The sequence below is a fragment of the Aythya fuligula genome, chromosome 14 (assembly GCF_009819795.1).
Source record: "Aythya fuligula isolate bAytFul2 chromosome 14, bAytFul2.pri, whole genome shotgun sequence".
Lineage (NCBI taxonomy): Eukaryota > Metazoa > Chordata > Aves > Anseriformes > Anatidae > Aythya > Aythya fuligula.
The window spans coordinates 4,337,930-4,357,362 of NC_045572.1; the positions used below are offsets into that span (position 1 = coordinate 4,337,930).

Genomic DNA, 19,433 nt, shown 5'->3' on the forward strand with positions numbered 1-19,433 from the left:
GCAGAACAAGTTTTATCTTTTGCTTTAGCACAAATAAAGGTTTAACAGCATTTAATACAAACAATTTTCTTCATCTGTAGGTTTTTTTTTCCTGTCAAAACTCTCTGCATGTTGTTTCTCTAAAACCACTGTGAAAACCATCTGCTTAACTCTATTTCACTGTGCTATGAAGTATTGCTTTAATATGTTGTTTGACTTTTTAAAGTGAGCATTCATAAATCACTCATCTTTTCCTCCCATATTTACCAGAAGAAAACTGTAAACAGCCAGAACAGGAAAAAGCTTTTAAACACAGCGCAATTTGCTTGACATTTGCTTGAAACTCCTGGAATAGGAGATACACGACAGGTAAATTGAAATAGAATTGAAACGGGAATTTGCTTTGCTGTGACTCTGTATGTATTTGAAAACATGCAGTTTGGAAGCCGGTGTCCTTGATTTCGGGAATGGAACATTTCCCAGTTCCTGAATAACAGCTTCAAGGCTGTCTGTGTACGAGCCTAGGCCTAAGGTAGGACATGTCACATTTCAGCTACTTTGGGTAGAGCAGCGTTTTGCTGATGAGTTATGGGGAAAAACTGCTGGAAATACTCAGATACCCTAAGCACTTCTAAAGCTTTAAAGCAAAATTTTGTTTTGCTGGTTGAAGGTTGAACTCAATCTTCTGCAAGCATGTGGTAAGGGGAGGAGGCAACACAGATTTTTCACCTCCTCTACTCTTAAAGTTAGTTCACCTGGATTTGACGATCCATTTCTTCCCTGCCCTTGGCAGTGGAGCACACACCACTTCATGGGGTCTCTCTGGCACCATCAATCTGTTGTATGAGCTTGCAAGTCAAAAAGTGGGTGGGATGCCATGCTAGGAAAACAAATAGTACCAGTGTCCTAGCCAAGGAGCAACAGATGGGTCTAAATTCTGCTATTGCTTTAGTAAATGTAGCTAGAAAATCTATAACCAGCTTTTTCTTTACTTAAACTGAAATAAACTAAGTTCCAAATCTACAAAAGGAATTCTACATATGATCTCATAGCATTTTATAATTTTAGCTCTGTAGTTTATGTTGGGGTTGGTAGATCTCTTTTAATCGTCTCTTTTTCTTTATTTTTTCTAATTGTTTTTCCATATTGGCAATTTAATACTTGACTGTCTGGACATCTAGCTGACCCAGATATTGCTGGTGTCTTCCAACAAAATGCAGTTTTAATTACACACTTGGATTTTAAGGGAAAACATATTCTGTAGTACTCTCATAATCAAACAAAAGTTCATGTAACCACCATTATTCTAAATTTTATTTTCCTTAAGAAAAAGTGAGCATCTTATTTAGGAACAATAAGAAATTTGTAAGTTTTATTTATTTGCAAAGCGATAGCTGCTGTGATTGAAATTAAACATGGAATCATGCTGCTTCTGATTAATTCTAGTGCAGAGGAGCCAAAAAAAAAAAAAGAACTTGATTTTACTTTAAATAGGCTAAATTAGCTTTTGGTAAATAATGCTAGTTGAAAGAATCAAAAAGAGAAATTGAAAGACAAAAGTTTTATTCCTGGCTCCATAAATTCCTGGCATATACAAATTCAGCGAGATTTTTTTTTTTTTTAAGTGATTCAAGTTAAGGCTATGATTCACTGTTTTTTAGAATGCAGACCACTGGTATTTAATTGTAATTTAGCTTCTAAGCACTTACTTTACTGTGGGGAAAGTAAATGTTGTTATTCCTACATCCCAGATGACTACATTGAGTTTCAGTAATGTATGTATTTTGCACTGCTGTGAAAAAAGGATCTTGGGGCTGCCGGTTTTGAGTGTCCTTTTTTAGAGTAGTATTGGGCTCTATGGTATTTAAATAGACTGTAATAACTAGAACAAAAGGAATAGCACCAGGTTTCAGGAAGAAAGCATGGTGCTAGTCAGTAAAGTATGATAGACAATTCATGCCTTTTTTTAGGCAGTTTGGGAGGAGGGATCTGTGTGTGTTAACATTTGTGTCTGCGGGTAATGTAACTAACTAGCTCTTCACCAAGTGCTGGAATAACACAAAATTCAGTACACTTCCTTTCCAAAGAATCCTAAATGTTCACATCACGTTTAGAGTATATTTCCAGAATAGACACTGATAAAGAGCAGTTCCTTCAGAGCAGGAGTAAAGCTGGACCACTTGGGAAATCTTTCAGTGCTGCTCCTATGGTGAGAGTAAATGGCAAATATTAGGTTCTGGGCTATCAGTCTAGTCTCTGCTGTTAGCAGGATGTTCCTTTAAACAATAAAATTAGTTCAAGTACAGTCTAATGTGATGGAAACTATAGCGATAATAATTATTTTATACTAGTGCTCTTTTCTGAGGGAAAGAAAACAAGTTTTATTCAATTTCCAGTAAAGCTTGATGAAAATAATTTTATGGAACAAAGGAAAAGAGCAGTGTGTTACTGCTGTATTTGGATTGATTTTCTTTTGGAAGGAGAAGATCCTAAACACCAGTGAAGCTTTCAAAAGTAGTCTGCTTTCACAGCAATCTGTCCTTTCCCACCTCAGGTTTACTCATCCATTTTCTAAAGCTGATACTTCACACCTTTCAGTGCTATCACGTGTAGAACTATTCTGTTTTGTATGTGTTACTGTTAGCAGTGGAAATGTGTTTTCTCATTTAAGAATCTGCAGGAATCTTGCGCCTGATTCCAAGGGAAATAATTTGTAAATTACTACTGAAAAAAATAGAAGACGTTAGACAAGAAAGATAAAATACAAGGATAAGTGAATATTAACAATACCTTTTTCTTTTTACTGTTGACAACTCCGTTTGCTACCATTCTCAAGTTACTTTAAAATTTAAAATTTATTTTTTTTGAAAAGACAGTCAATAACTGGATCTTGACAGCGAGATCGTGATGCCGTCCATACAACCTGATATAGATTAATTGGGAGTGGTGTTGCAAAGCTGCTTGAAGTCACTTGTGTTTCCACCGTACAGATTTATAAAACTAGATTGATTTTTTTTTTCCCCCTTGACCATTAAAGTTTTACTCCTCAGATTTTTTTTTCACTTTCTTTGGATAGCTTTGTGTTGGTTATCTGCATAATTAGTATAGAAATGTACAGGATCTCTTGTTGGTGTGCATGAATTGAAACAGCTGGGTTCGTCTTTACTGCTTTCAAGATTGCTCATCAAGTGCTTGTAGTCTGGCACCACAGCCCTGGTATGCATCGTACCGTGCTACTAACAAATTCAGTATGCCTTCAGTCCACAGCATTCGTGTGCCACCTCCTCAATGTCTGCAGCGCTCACACAACTCCCGAGCCTTTCTTCCTCCCTTCCTCCTGTCCTGGCCTCCTCTTCCTGGGCCCTACGTCTTTTGTCATTTTTTGTCACAGCAAGTATCTTATGTCAGCTGGACGCCAAAACCTGTGAATGAAGGAACACATCATTTACCTAATTGTATAGAAACCTTCCCAAAGGGGAGATAATAATAATAATAATAATAATAAAAAAGGCAATTAATTTACAAGGTAGATGATGAAGATGGAAATCTCTCTCACTCCCACCTTATCAGTCGGCAACCACCAAATCTCCAGCCCACACGAAGGCTGCTATCAGAACACAGTTCTAGAAACAAGAAACTCATCTTTGTCTTTCTTGGGGGAAGGAAGGGACGAAAACCAGCCATTAGGCTCTGTCTTCGGACTTTTTTGTCAACTCAGTCCCCGTAACGTCAGTGCCTTAGGTACACCTGAGTGATGATGCTGTGTCTGACTGGGAACTGCTCAGGTTGTAGTTTTAGCTTGTTGTTTTTTTTTTTTTTTTTTTTTTTTTTTTAACTCTTTTCTTCTTTACTTTTCTGCCTATGACAGTATTTCTGACAAATCCTCGGGCTGGCTCCGTTGGGCCATGTGGCGGGGCCTGGCGCTGGGCCCAGCCGAGGTGTGCAGTGCGGCAGGGTGGCTGGCAGCACCCCGGTGCTGGAAGGAAGTGAATTCACATCAGTTCCCTGCTCACAATACATTTATTTTGCCCACAACTGATGAACAGCCCCAGAAAGTCCAGCAGAGAGCATCTTGCCCTGTTTGTCACTGGGTAAAGAGCCAGGCTTTCCTGGACAATTTTTATATTCAAAATCCGGAGCTCAGGGTTCAATGCTTTAAATTAACTCCAGGTTATGCAGAAGGTCCTGATGAAAAGCTACAGAGGGAATGATCCTGAATTAAGACTGCCTGGTTTATCCCCCGATTTCTTCCTTTGGTCTCACTGCCAGACACAGTCCTATTGGCCCAGAGGTACCCCACAGGTCACATAGCTGACAGGACACATCCTAAGCAGAGAGGAAAAGTTGTTTCTTGGTTCTTACACAGGAAAGCTGCAGGGGTCACACTAGTATACATCAGTTTTCCTTGCAAATACTAAGAACTTACTGCCATCTTATCTAGATACAACTAAAGCTGGTGTGGGCAAGGTCCCAAGGCTTTCATACAATCCCACTGCATTTTTCCCTGAGGCAATAAATGTCATTCCCCTGCATGCAGTTACTGAGCTCCAGTTAGCCTGCATTGTTCTTGGTTTTCTTCCAGTTGATTCATGTTAAGCAGTAGTGCATTTGTGGACTTCACTGACACTACTTGGTCACAGAGAATAAAAGCGGTGCAGTGAGGGATGTCAGGCCCAGGATGCAGGGCCGTGGGGTACGTTGTTCCCTCCCAGTCATGTTGGGTGCTACTACTGACACTTTGACACACGGGAACACTGGTCTCGGAACACTTAAATTATTCAGGGTTACTTTTGTTTCAATAACTTCTGTAATGAAACCATAATATCCTTGTCATTGAATTTACATGACAGACCTAGTGAATATTCTAGAAAATTATACAGCTAATTAGAAAACACCTGAAGGACTGGTTGCAGCTACAGGTGAGATGTATGCAGCATGGCCCTATTTTGCAAAATTTATTCCCACAATTACGGCTATCAATACTGGTACAGCTATTCTAAAAATTCAAACCTCCCATTGTGCATAAGGTTTTATAGGCTTTTTCCCTATGTTCTGATATTTTAAGGTTTGCTAAGTTGCTAAGATACAGGCAGGAGAGTAAGTTTACTTAATATATTTTGTTGAATACGTTCTATAAAATATTACATGTGGTTCACTATGTTATATCTGAGGATTTGCTGAAGATGGATTGTCATAAAGAATTGTATGAACTTGATTTGTGATTGCATTATTCCTTTTTCACATTGATATCACTACATCGAAAATAATTGGCTTACATGAACGAGATGAATTTGGCTCTTTATCTTGAAATGAAATATGTGCACTTTTCTGTTTGGCATTTCCTGTACCTTAAGAAAAATCAAAAGACCAATTACATCAAATTGCACTATTAAAAGAAACATTTTTTGGTCTGTACAGTAGAATTGATCTGAAACATTTATGTGCTCAGAATTTTCTCAAAAGCATACTTTTTTCTTGCCCTGTATTTAAAAATTGATAACCAAGGGGAAAAGACTGTTGAGTTATAAAGAGTATTTTTTTTTTACTTGTAATTGTGTCATCCACTGGTAAAACATAATTGAACTCAAGGTTTGCATTTGCAAATGACCTTGACTCAAGTTTTACAACTCAAAGAATTTGTGTAATGGCCTAGACTATTTAGAAGGCCAGAATCACTTAACAGGGCAAGAACTGTGCAGCTCCCACTGAGGACCAGACAGTGACTTTCTGCCCCTTCTGGGCTGATGTTGGGCTTGGTTTACAAAGAAATTCAGTATGAGGTAGCAGTTCAGACCAAAGCTGGATGATCTTAGGAGTCTTATTCTTGCCCGTGGCTCCAAGAACGAGGTTGTGAACTCTCAGGGGTACCTGGCTCAGCAACCTCTGGGAACCTGTAGCCTTTTATTGGCCCTGGCTTTGGGAATAATCACTGCTCCTTTGCTTTCTGCATGTGAAGGCTTTTTTATGTCACTGGGATGACATTGCTTTGTTGCATGTGCTGCATGAAGACTGAAATAGTTCCTACAAGGGCAAAGATGGCTCTAGCAGGACTGCTTGGTGCACACAATTCCCAGGCTAACACCGCTTGTAGTGCAGAAGGTCTATTGGTTATGGAAATAATAATGTATTTCTGTCAGTCCCCTTTGCTCCTTCCTCTCTTCTCCCTCTGCAAAGGGAGGCTGCAGCCCTCCCTCCCCCTCCTTTTTTTTTCCTTTGATGCAAGTTTTTAAACTTTATTGGATTTTTTTCTGAGTGGAAGAGGAGGGAAAAGAACAGAAGAATGATTACATTCCATTAAGTGCCTGAAGATGAACATCCTCAGTCTTAATTTCTCACCTTTAAGTCACTACTCATTTTTTCTTGAGTAAATTCTTTCCTAGAAGAGTTAGTGACAAAAGCAGTTGTCTGCATGGATGTCTCCTTTGTAAGCATGCCTTGGGTTTTGTCCCAGGGGTGTTTAGCCACATTTGTGTCACATGCTGAGAATAGCATAAAGCACTTTGGGGAGTGAATGTTCATTGCAGATTTGAAGTATGGCACTTCTGTACATTCACGAGTTGATTGGAATATATGTTGTTCTTTCTAGTAAGTTCTTTAGGGATTTTTTAAAAGGCATAAGGCACTGACTTTGTGCTTGCTGAACAGATAGAGTAAGCTGCCTGTCTGTGTCTGGCAGTTCTCTTCCCCAGCTTCCTCCTTGCAGCCTCTACCTCCCCTCACCCAGCTGTATTTTCCCATAAGTGTGTTCAGGTAGGATGAGGGGGGAAGAAATGATCAAAATAATTTCTCCTGCTAAGAACACTGATCCCAAATATACTAGTCACCCTTACAACTAATATGGGTGCTGTTAAACCCCCGAGATGAGAAGTAGCTGCTACTTACCTGCCGTATCATTACCCCAGGCAGAGCTGTGCCTGCAGACACTGGCACCCAAACAACAGAAACCTTTGTCCAGTGCTCAGACTCAGCTTGGAGCAGTGCGAGGCACCCGGCTGGGAGCGCAGCCACCCCGACACGGCTGCTGCGAGGGACTTGGCTGCCACGCTCAGCTTCCTCTGGCAGGGGCTGCTGCTCCTGGTCTGACGGCCGGCCAGGTGTATGTCCCAGGAGTCTGTAAGCTTGTACCTGTCAGTCAGGCCATCCTAATTGGGCTGTGGGCGTGGGGAATTTCACCTTCTGCCTCCGCTTGCTGGATAAGGAATTGTGTGGCGTTATGAATGGGGAAACATTAGCGGTTTCCTAGCTGGCAGGTCAGGGTTATGCTGGCAGTGCAGAATCCATAGGAGACGCAGTGTAGCTACATGTGTCGTGTGTCCCTGGGCACCAAGTTTTTTGTTTTGTTTTGTTTGTATTCTGTCCTTTCTGGCTATTTGTGGTTCTGCTGGTTTGTAGAAGCAGAATTCTAAACCAGGGTCACGACGCAATAGCTCTTTACTGTATTCTTGCAGTCTTACTGTAGTCCTTGCATCCCTGCAGGACTAAGATGATGTTGTGTGTACATACATTTCGGTATCTGCTGGGATGTTAAGGATATCAAATACGATTAAGAAATGGATATTATTTAAAATACCACTTGAAGGGGAAGGGTGTTATAAGCAGGCATGCCTTGAGATGTTCTCCTTTGGGGCAACCTGTGTTTTAATGACCTCTTGGGAATTTCACCGACTTGAAGGAGGCTTCAACCTGCTAGGTTTTGGTTTCTGGATTTCTTAATTCATCTGCTTGTTAACAGCTCACGTTCATCGTATTCTGCTCTTTATCTTCACTCCTGTAGGTGCTCTAAAATAGAGGAAACTCGGTGATCAAATAAATGCTCCCTTTTAACTTGGAAAAATATACATGATTAAAAAATAATTTAGAATGGAACTTCCCATTATTGCCAGTGCTATTGTGAGAACTGGGCTGGCAGCCACGCAGTTACCTCCTCGCCAGAATGGGGCATAACCAAGTTTGTTTAGCAGGCTTTTCAGAAGTGTCAGTGCTTACATTGAAAGCTCCTATTCTGTCACCTGCTTTTAAATGCTTCAAATTTAGGAAGCCTGCTGCAGATGGTATCGGTAGTTTCACTGTTCTGAGGCCTTGGGCGAATTCATTTGAATTGCTTTGAAACGGCATATTCAAAATTCAATAAAATAAGAGGGTCTGATGGTGCAGCTGCAGCAGATCCCCTCCAGCTGGGTAAGCTGAGATGGTTTCAAGGCCCTGGACTAGCAAAGCCTGGGTGTGATACGCAGATTATACAGCTAGCTGCCAGGGAAGAGGTTTTGGCAGGCTGGGTGCAGCGATACCCCCTGCCAGGAGACTTGGGAGTAACAGTGGCTTTCATGCTACGTGGCGTCTTTTGCTGGCTTCCTGAGACAGAAATTTGTTGGTGCAACAGTGGCTGCAGGCCAGTGGGAGGGGATTGCCTCAAGGGTAAAGGGATGGAATGTAGGAAAAACAATAAAATCAAAATGCTCCAGTTGTTTTCAAAGTGATTGGCTATCCCCAATGCCTTGGTATGGATCCAAAATGATCTGCTCCGTGGGCGGGTTTTGTTAAATTGTATTCAGAAATCATATTTGCCCTTGGGCAAATACCCTTGCTTTTATGCATGCTAGGCAAGTCACGTGCACTCAAATGGAATTCACATGGTGCTTTAGTCAAAAAGCTAATGTCAGTCATCATACCTTTTATGCATATCCAGTCCCTTGGTTCTTTATGCCCATTTAAATATGCAGAAATGCTTTTTATTATTACCTTGCCTGTAAAGCATTGATATATATATGCAGGGTAATTTATTGCACTATAGACCCTTCTCTGCGTATCTGTTTAGCACTCACAAATTTAAATTAAAATCGTGAGGCATAAAATATTTTGGTTGTTGGGTTCTGGTTTTCTGAGATTTCTGCTGTTAAACTGTGAAAGCAATTCCTTTATGCGCTGTGCGTCCGTGCTTTCCAAATAACTACCAGTGTAGCAGTACATGCCTTATCTCTGTAGCATTGTAGTGCCGGTGTCCTTGTGAGCTCCACGGTTCTGGCACAACCAGCACAGTGCCTAAAGGTGAGATAATCAGAGAATGCATGCAGGGACGTTACTTGAGCACCGTATCGTTGGACTGCACAGTACATCCCTAGTTACTGAAAGGGCTACCATGAAATTTAATTTGGAATTTTACAGACACATTTTGAATTGGAAATCTCTGTAATAACTTTCCCTTTGCTCAGCCTTTTAACTGTGAAATTCAGTTGGGGAGTTTTGAAGCAGCAGGTAGTGTCGCAGCACTCTAGAGGGATTTTGCCAGAATTCAGCTAAAGTGCTTGCAAGTGTCATTTCCATATTTAACTAATTTTGGGTTTTAATTAGCTCCATGTGAAAAATGAGAGTTCACGCTGAGCTAAGCTGTCAGCATAGAGTCTTGTTTCCTTTCTAGCCTCTCAGGACAATTATTGCAGCATCCTCTGTTTTTTTCAATGAGAGTGCCTGGCTGCTGCTCTTTCAGTCCCTCCCATTGTTCCCGACGGGAGCGAGCAAGTGTGTTGTGTCTGCCGTGCTAAAATGGGGGAGATAAGTTCTGAAAATATTTCAAATACAAAATTGGTTTAGTAAAGGTTCAAAGAACCTCGTAGGTCTGGCTCAGAAATATGCAGCAGAACATAATGCGTTCCTTCCCGGACCTCACCGGTACGGTGCAGCCGGCGGTATTGTTCCCAACAATATCTGATCATTTCGGCTTCATTACTTACTGCACCGGGTAATACCGCGTTTCAGAAAGCGCAGTGTGAAAGCTGTTTTTTCATGGTGCTTTCTGTAACCTGAGCGCTAACAATGCGGTACTCCAGAGACTGTTTCATCCCAGAGGCCTGTGGTCCTCTACAAAGGCGAGCTGCTTTTGCATAAAATTCTGTAATGCGGTGTAGGGATGGAAATCTGTTAATCCCTGTGTATGAATGGAAAATTTACCTCTGAGGACTTGAATGCAAATGCTAAAATACTTACTTTTCAAGAATGGATTGAGAGCTGCAGTTTATGTAAATGCTGCAAAAAACAGAGGATGTCAACAGTTTTTCTGAAATAATTTTATGAACCGATGACAACCCTGAGTTGCATTTACATGACACTCATATAATACCATTGTTTATTTTTAAAAGAATGCAGTCAGTAAAATGTCAAAATCACACTTAAATTGAAAATTGGTGAAATAACTCTGTGTTACCACAGATTTCTTTAAAGCTGTTCTAGAAGGTGAGATTTGTAGAGATTTGTGGACAAGTTTCTAGTGTCCTGATTTTAATTTCTGTTCATATCCTTACAAAATAAAGGTCATGTGTATTTGATTTCTCACTAATTAGTATGGATAGCCACTTGCAGTAGACAGAAGCAGATCTTCTCTATTAGACCATAAAATCAAATGCATCTTCCTAAAATTGAAACTAATAGGAAAAAAATCTCTGCTGTAGCACTTTCTGGGTACTTAAATATTAGAAATATTGTGAAAGAAAGTAAATAGGCTGCAAAAACTTGTCAGGTACAGTGACGTGGTGGAGTTTCTTGTCATTTTTTGTATAAGTCATTGAGGAGCAGCTTTGATACCTGCTTCTGAGATGAAGGAAATTCTGAAAAATAAAAGGAAAATAAATTTAACAGTGAAAAGTATGGTTGAAGTGCTAGATGGATTTTGAAGATAGGGTGGTGGTTTGTTTTTGCTTGTTTGCTTGCTTGATTTAATATATAATTTACTGTTCCTTCAGTCAAGGAAAAAAGATAGGTAATCCTGGTTTGGCTGCTGGCCATCCTGGTGTTACAGACCAAACGAAAAATAGAACTTGCTTGCTAGCTGCTAATTGCTAATGGGTAGTTCTAGTTACTACATACTGCATTTTGCCCTTTGCATCAGAAGTAAGCTTGTTTTTGAAGGATAAGCCCTGGTTACTTAATTGGTACTGTTAAGTAATATTGTCACTTAGATTAAAATTTATTTTATTACTCATTTAACATAATTCAGTTATGCCTTATAAAGTATATGTAATTGAGTTTATCATTGGGGTCAGATGTCTTTGCGGGTGTTTAATCTAGCTCATATTTTATTCTCTGATTCATTAATTGTATACAGCGGGTGCATTTGCTAACACCTTACCTCTTGTTTCCAATTCACTATGCACTTTAAGCTGTTGACTTTGGAGGGTAAAGCTTTTTATGGGCTACGTTGCTGTTGCCTGTAGAAAATGCCATTTTTTCAGCCATGGTTACGATATTTACAGTCTGAGATACTTAAACAGAAGAGTTTTGAAGTAAAGCTCCCTCGCCTGAAGTCAGTGACAGTTTTGACCTTGATTACAATGGGCCTTGATTTTAAACAGCTCTAAACTGGCTGGCGATGAGCCTTCTGCATTGCTGACCTCGGGCTGTGGAACTGGCTTCTTCGCCTCTTTGTATGCAAGGCGCAAAGCTTCATTAAGATGATCATGTATCGGATGCTCTGCACAATAAGCTGGCTCCATTTTGCTGTTGTGGACAGCAGCTCCATCTGTAACAGAGATTTTTATCGTCTCCTCTGTGGATTTTGTTGTATCGAGAAGAGGATCAAATTGAGCTAGTCTCTTAAAAATTCATAAATTCAATTTCACGTGTAAAAGATAAAAGTAGTAAAAATCACTAATATGTAATTAAGTATATAAACATATATTAGGGTGTTCCCTGGATGAATCAGAGCTTAGGTGGCCAAATTACCTTTAATTATCTGCCATTATGCACGGTGCTTGACATGGACCGATGTGGACTGTTGCCCTCTCGTGTTTGTTTCTCTGGACTGAAATGGATACGCAAGCTTCTCCTCGGTGCTGTATTGGCCCCTGAAATTGTGAAATGGGATGTTTCGGTGATGCAGCAGCTAATCCTGTATTAACACTCACCCACACGGTGATTGTAAAATGTATATTGCTGCAGCTCAAAGTGATCTAAAACTAAAATCCCAGCACCATATAAATTTGTCATTGATTTCTTTTTTTTTTTTTTCCTTTTTTTTTTTTTAATGTACTTCCATATTGCTATGATCTCTCTACAGTCATGTCCTCATTTGCAGCTTGCATTTTCTTGCCTGCTCTAGACTTCCAGATTGCAGCTGAGAAGGCATGGGTGTGGGAGGGCAGGCAGCCAGTCCTGCATTGCTGGGTGCTGCGAAGGAGAAGTAAGCAGGCCTCATGTGTGGAAATCTGCTAAGAATAAGACAGGTGTAAGATTAAAAATACAATATAATCTCAGTTATAGTAAACCTATTATGGGAAACGGTTAATAGAAGTCACATAAGGGGAATGGAAAACAAGCTTTCTCAAAAATTGTTCTGGGCTTCCATGGCGAGGTTGTGGTAGCGGAGGTGGGGGGGCTGTAGGGGTGCCCCTTTGAGGAGAGTCCAGAGGCTGCTCTAACTGAAATTCGATTTTCAAATTGCTTCTTTTTAAAAAGTTTCTAGATTTAAAATAAATAAATAAATAAATAAAGGAATAGTAGTTAAAGCCCATCTGGTTGTATAAGACATATGATAAATACTGTATATTTAATTTTCATACATGATTCTATTCTGAATCAGTAGGACTTGTAATTCAGAATACCGTAATAATGTCAGCTTTGCAAGGCACATACAAAGTCTAATTCTGCCTAGATGCTAAATATAATCTATAACCTTTATCTTAATATCAAGATACAAGTTGGTCAATGTTTATATATTCCTTTTGAATCATATCATGAAAGTGTAAACAGTTTATAATGTTGAAAATGAGTGAGAAGCTTTGGGGAAAGAAATCATGTTTGCTTTCTGTCTTCTGATTTTTTTCTTCTTTGTAATAAACTTCTAAATCCAAGAATTATTTTGTGTAGAGACTAAAACCTTAAGTTTTATCATTCATGCCATGTTTTACAGTCATGTAAACAGTCTGTTCTGTATTATTTCTATTGAGGGAAGAATATAGTCTGTGATGGGATGTGGTATTTGTACTAAGGACAGAAATCTGGCTGCTCATAATTACACGTTTCAATTTCATTTAATGCATGCAAAAGAATAATAAACTTAAATACTATTTTCTTATCAATACAGATAACAATCAGAGGTTGAGTCAAGGTCTGAGTGCTTTGGACAAGTTTGATTATGAGAGCCTTGTTCAACATGTTTGTAGAGATTAGGGTGGTTGCAGTTTTGAAAGATGAAAGTAGTCTAATAAATGTTTGACATGATATGCCTTGCGGTTACGGTTAGTATTAAAGGTAAAGCAGTTATTCAAGATGTATATTATAATTCTTGTAAGTGCGTGCATCGGTGATTTGAGAGAGTATATGTAGGTCTGTGTTCCTTGAAATGGCAGTTTCGATTCTCAGCCAGGTTCTTCCTTCTCTTGGAAGAAGAATAGAGATGAGCTGAGTACCTTATTCATGATAGCAGCGTCTTTTAGGTGTGAAATTAGAGTTGGATTCAATTTGGTTTGTAACAACATTAAATGTTCACAATTGCTCTGAAAAATGAGGGTTTCCATTGTGTTTTTTGTCACGAGCACCCCTTCCTGTTATTTTAAGCCCTTTTTAACAGTGGCAGTGTTTTGGCAATGCTGGTGAAGTGGATATTCTGTAATGTGAGCTGGGACCTTCCGGGCTGAAAGATGCTATATTAGGTAAACAAAAATAAACGCTCCTCTTACTAGTTACAAGCATCTAGATCAGATGCAAGACCAAAAAGATTTCAGCCTCGGCTCTTAAAATTGCCGTAAGATGCAAGTTCATTTTATACAGTCTTGGGAACTGATTAATCTTGTGCCAGTTTTCTGTGCTCTTTACAATCTAAGGCCTGTCACAAGAATAAATGAATAGTGCCCTGTACCCTGCTTCTCTTTTAAGGTCTGTGTTGTGAGATTCCAGATTCTGAAGGTAGCATGCAATGCTGCTATCCTTCTTGTGACAAAAAAGTTCTCTTGGAAAGTGGCACAAAATCTAAACATTTCAGTAAAGAGGGTTGAAAAGGGAAAAGTCAGCGTGAAGGAAGTTTTTTCTCAGTCCCAGTCAGAGCGGTGAGCGGGCAGCTAAGAAGCAGCCAAGGTACAAGTGCTGTCCTGCAGTCTGGAGCTCCGCTTGCCTCTCGCCACTCTTGGAGCTGGGAGCCAGGTCTTCGTCCTCTCCTGTTCCTCACCACCACCCGCAAAAGCAATCACAAGCGCATGTAAGCTTTTCAAGTGTTTGCAAGCAGAAGGGCTGAAGTTGGACATAGAGGAGTGAACTTTCAAAGCACTGCATGGCAGATAAGCAGACAAATCATATTACCACTAATGGGATTTGTGGGCATATCTTTCATGCTGTGCTTTGAAAATTCATTCCTTTCAATTTACTGACATACATGAGGAAAGAAATGAGTTAGCTTGGAGGGGGTGTGTGGCCAATTTAAAAAAAAAAAAAAGTGTTTTTTGGGTCCCCCTATTTCTTCCTTATGAACACAGTGACAAGCATCTTACAGCCCTTCTTCCATTTCCTTTTTCATCTTCAATAACATTTATTCAAAAGAAAGCAATTAATAAATCCCAGCAGCCGTTTTGCTGCTGATTATAACAATGCACCCATTCATAACTCCTTTACGGTATTTTTATAAAATGCTTCTGGGGCTAGAAATGCTTCATAAAGCAAAAACCCCATCCTAAACAATTTATTGTCTAAGAGGGTTTACATGCTGAGGGTGAAATTCTGCCTGAGGATTGCTTTCTTATGTGTAGGATTGTTGAAGTCAACTTTGCTCTCCATTGTGATTGCAGAATGGCGCCGTACCTGCCGCGTCTCCCTGGTGAGCAGAGCGAGCGCGCCTGGCGTTTCGGCACGGAGGGAGGCACCGCGCCTTCCCCTCGAACACAGCAAGCACCGTCCTTGCAAAGAGCACAGAAGTAGCAGTCTGGCTCCATTGCCTTCTGCTTATGTCACAGAGGGAGGCACCAAATTTTCAGGTTTTACTGAGATGGTGTTTGTAAGATCACTTTGGGTAGAGGAGGATGGAGTTGTGCTCTCTTGGCAGCTCGTGGAACCAGTAGCCTGATACTTACTGCATTTGTTGATTAGTAAGCCTATAGGACAATCACTCCTCAAGATACTCATGCATGCAGTAACATTTAATTATTTTATTAATTTTTTGGGGAATACATTTATTCTTGTCAAGTTATCTGGGTAACCCATCTGTAAGTGCCAAGAAGTGTAAAATGCTAAGTGTATTTCACTTTGTGCAATTACATGGCCCATATATGGTTTTAGTGCTCTATAATGTGTGTACAAATATCTATCTGCACATCCATTTTTATTCTATATAATCTGTATTTTAATGCACTGTAATATAATAAAAAACGGATGTGCAGATAGTTCTTTAAACATATACACTATAAAATTACATGCTGCTAAGAATGATTAGGAACCTTTTGTTTCATCGTGTCTGTGATTCATTAGGCCTGATTTGGAAATCACACTGATGTCGCTCAAGACTAATTAAGTATACTGGAATAACGAGTTACCTCATTGTTCATCTCCTAACTGGTGAGAAAAGAAGCTTCTAGTGTTTCCACTCCCCTCTGATAGAATAACCTACATAAAGCAAATGTGCTTTTGGTGCTCATTTTCTAACGTTGCTCATGATGTAGACCAATTTCTTCCTCACATGAGAAGAGGCTGCAGGTACCAAAATATCGTGCCCAGGTGTGTATGCTGATGGAGTGCCACACAGGTTGATGGGCTCGTTTTGGAAGGCAGTAGTTCAGGGTGAGGTGCTTGAGGGCTGTTCAGTAAGCACAGCAAGTTGGAAAGTTAATGCGTGGAAACACTCTGCTTTCTGGCCGCTTTTGTAATCTTCCCAATTTGTGGAGTCCCTGAGGGAATACTGGATTTCCTAACAAAGGCCGTGGTGCCTGCCTCCCAGTCCTTGTCTGGGAAGATGCAGGGGGAACGGAAGCACGGTGACCACTGGTCTCTGCCCTGAGTCTCTGGCTCCAGGAGTCCCACCGAGTGAAGGTCCAAGTGCAGAACCTGATGGTGTCCTGCCTACTGGCAGACGCTCAGTCTCTCATTTCAGCAACACGTGGTCTGGGATAGTCAGGAGAGCACGGAGGGAGAACAGCGAGCTTTCTGAGCTTGGAGAATGCCCATCAGGCTGACCTCTGGCTGCAGTGAATATTGGTGCGTGGCCAGAAAAAGAGAGAAAATTGAACAAAAGATGAAATTGAGCCACTGCTGAGTCTTAGAGAACATTCAAGAAAGTTTTTCATGCAAATTTTGACATTTTTCTGTGGATTTGTGTACCTTTTGGGATTTCTTAAAATAATGTGTGATTCACCCTGGTAACCTCTATCTTATGTAAGTCTTAGATTGGTGCTTGACAGCTCCACCACCTCTAGTGATAAAGTAGTTCTCTGCTTTTGTTCTCGATGGGCATGCAGGGTGAGCTGCCAGTTCGAGGTGCTTTCACTGTAGGTGCCTGTGTTGCTGTGGTGAGGTTGATTTTTTTTTTCTTTTTGTTTTTTACCTTAAATCTCAATGGTTTAATTTCACGTGTTGCTGTTGTCTCATTGTTGGAGAATATAAATGCACAATTCGACCTCCTGAGTTACTTGTGTTAGTGTTAAATGAACCAGATAAACTGAGACAAATTCTGTGGTTAAAAATCAGGTATTCAAAGTAAGAAATTGGAACATGTGTTTAAACATTGAGGGAAAAAACAAAGAGCTAGAGATATATACCTACTAAACATACATGAGCGCTCTTTGAAATATATTTTATAAATGTATAGTATGCATAACATCAAGTGGCACTTGTGTTTTAAATTTGGAGGGATGTGTTTTTCCCTGACAGGTTAATCTGTAAGTCAAACATGGGGCTCCTGTAGTAGGTTTAAGTGGGCTGTCTGGGAGACTCAGTGCTCATCTTGATGATCTGCTGGGCATTTGGGAGCCGCGCCAACTGTCAGCCCGCCAGACCTCAGGGTGTTTCTCAGCACGTGGACCCAGCCGAGTGTCCCGACACACCGGGCTGGGGAGCGTGCATAGCAGAAAGTGGGTCAGGGCCTGGCAAGGAGCAGAGCCAGGGACGAGGGCCAAGTCACAGCATCACAGATTACTTAGTTATAGTCTGAAACAGCAAGCAAACATACAAAACCACAATAGGAAATGGAAACAAAATTCACAAGCCCATTTTTTCCTTCTGATACACATGCACTCGGCTTCTGAGTGGATCCCAGTCTTTCTAATTAAATGGGCTTCCACTTATTCCTTTGCTGGAGGCGGTTTTGTTTGATTAACAGAACAGAAGGTTAATCATAGAAATTCACCATCTCATGCCATTCTGCAGCAGGAGAGAGTAGGTAGCTCCTTGCTGTAGCTACTTGGCTGCTGCCAGGGGTAGCTGTATGGGGTATGAACCGGCCCCTGGGGCGTGCTTTCTGTGCTCTTGTTTTAGGAGAAGCCCACGGCTCCAGTGATGGGTAGGTGAGCTGTGTGCCGGGTCCTCGGTGTTTCTTGGGCTCTGCAGGGTACTGCAGCAGACGTGCAAATCCCTGCCCCGTGAGGAAGGAGCTGTAATTGCGCCTGCCTAACGTGTGCCTATGATTAAGACACAGAGCAGCGGAGTTCCTAATGAGATCGTGGCATACTTGGAAGCAGGTGGATCAAAGTTTGTCTTAATACCATGTTAATAAGATCTTTCTTAATTCCTTGTATAAATTTACCTGGTAATTATAAGTTAGCAACTATAATTCACTTGGACAGACTGTTGGTTATGTTTTCCTTATCTCCGTGTTGTAAGGAATGGTTCATACCTGAAACAACAGAACTTCATCTCTTCAAATGGCCCACAGTTACGGTTACACTTGCAATAAAAAAAAAAAAAAAAAAAAGAAGCAACTTTGAATAGACATGCTCAGAGTATAAAACACAGTCTCTTTCTCTATGACTTGTTTTCATCAGGGGGCTCTGGAATTCATGTTGCTTAAGAGAGTGGCCCAGCTGACCTGCACTGCGGGGAGCTGCTGCAGTGCGCAGGTGCTGCGCTCCTCGCCTCCGCTGCACCAGTGCCATCGCTCTCTAGCCAGGCAGAGCCTGCAGAAGCATGGGACCTGCCTGTTGTTTGAACTTCACCATGCTGAAAAGACAATTAATTGCTTGAGATTAGACAGAAAACCCTTTAAAATGTTTGTTTTGGCAAAGCAAAAAAGTTGTAATTGAATAAAAGATTTGATCCCTTAACTTTTTGTCTATTTTCCAAGAGTTCGGAAACATTCCCTGGAAGTAAATTTGGAGTAGTTACTCAGCTAAACATTCTTTACTGGTTCATACTTTTGGTTGGTTGGTTGGTTTTGGTTTTTTGAAAGTCAGATGCTTTGTTTTCCATTTTACAGAATCACAGAATCACAGAATTTCTAGGTTGGAAGAGACCTCAAGATCATCAAGTCCAACCTCTGACCTAACGCTAACAGTCCCCACTAAACCATATCCCTAAGCTCTACATCTAAACGTCTTTTAAAGACTTCCAGGGATGGTGACTCCACCACTTCCTTAGGCAGCCTGTTCCAATGTCTCTCCTAATGTTCCAATTTTCTCTCCTAATAGAAAAAATACTCCTAATTCTCCTAATAGAAAAAATACTGCAAATTCAGCATGAATGCTTAATCTGGCAACTGCTCTCTTCACACATGTTGTCTCCTCATTTTAGTTACTGTTCTTGGATAGCTGCTAGGTCTGTAGGTACGTCTGTAAGGGCAGGTGACATTAGGAAAGCTGTCTTGCATCTCAGCTGCTTCTGCCAAAAACGTGGAGGTTGAACTCAGCATAGATTGTGTGTTGAAGGAGTTCTCCTGTTGGGGAGGATGGATTGTGTGGTAAGGGCACTTTCTTTTTATTTTCTTCATTTTTAAGAGTATGTATGTAAACTTAAATGCCTGATGTCTCAAGCATTGTGAATTGCAATTCCTGCAGTAACGTTTTTCTTTACTTATCCCTGATGCTGAATGTCTGATCAGTTGGCCATTGCCACTGACAATCTGTTTGTGCCCACACCAGCTCTTCCTCAATTGCTTGTAGGGAGATGCAAGATACCTGCTGATCTGCGCATCTGACACTGCAGAAGTGAACAGTTTTAAGGGTCCCCATAATTATGTTGTTGATAACAAAACTGACAATGTGCCCCTCTAACACCACTGTACTGCATCCCTGAAAATGCCATGCCCTGTGGTAGGGGCAGGCTGTGTAAGCAGAACAAGTGCTGGTGATGGCCATAAAGTGAATAAAAACAGCACTGTGATCTCTCCAGGCCTCCCTTCCCCGCTCCTCTCTGCTGGGAGGATGCCACAGTGATAATATGATGAAAGTATGGAGATGTATTCAGGTAGCTTGTTTATACAAAGTGAAGATGCACATAAATCCGCCAGCTGAGTGATTCAGACCTGTCAAGTCTCATGCATTATGCACAGGACTTAC

At 40.8% G+C, this 19,433-nt stretch overlaps 1 protein-coding gene across 3 annotated transcripts in view; it reads left to right on the top strand.

The window, feature by feature from the left end:
* TENM2 (teneurin transmembrane protein 2) overlaps positions 1–19,433 on the top strand; it is an 895,032-nt gene that overhangs the window by 747,545 nt on the left and 128,054 nt on the right. The gene's annotated exons all lie outside the window — the stretch shown is intronic.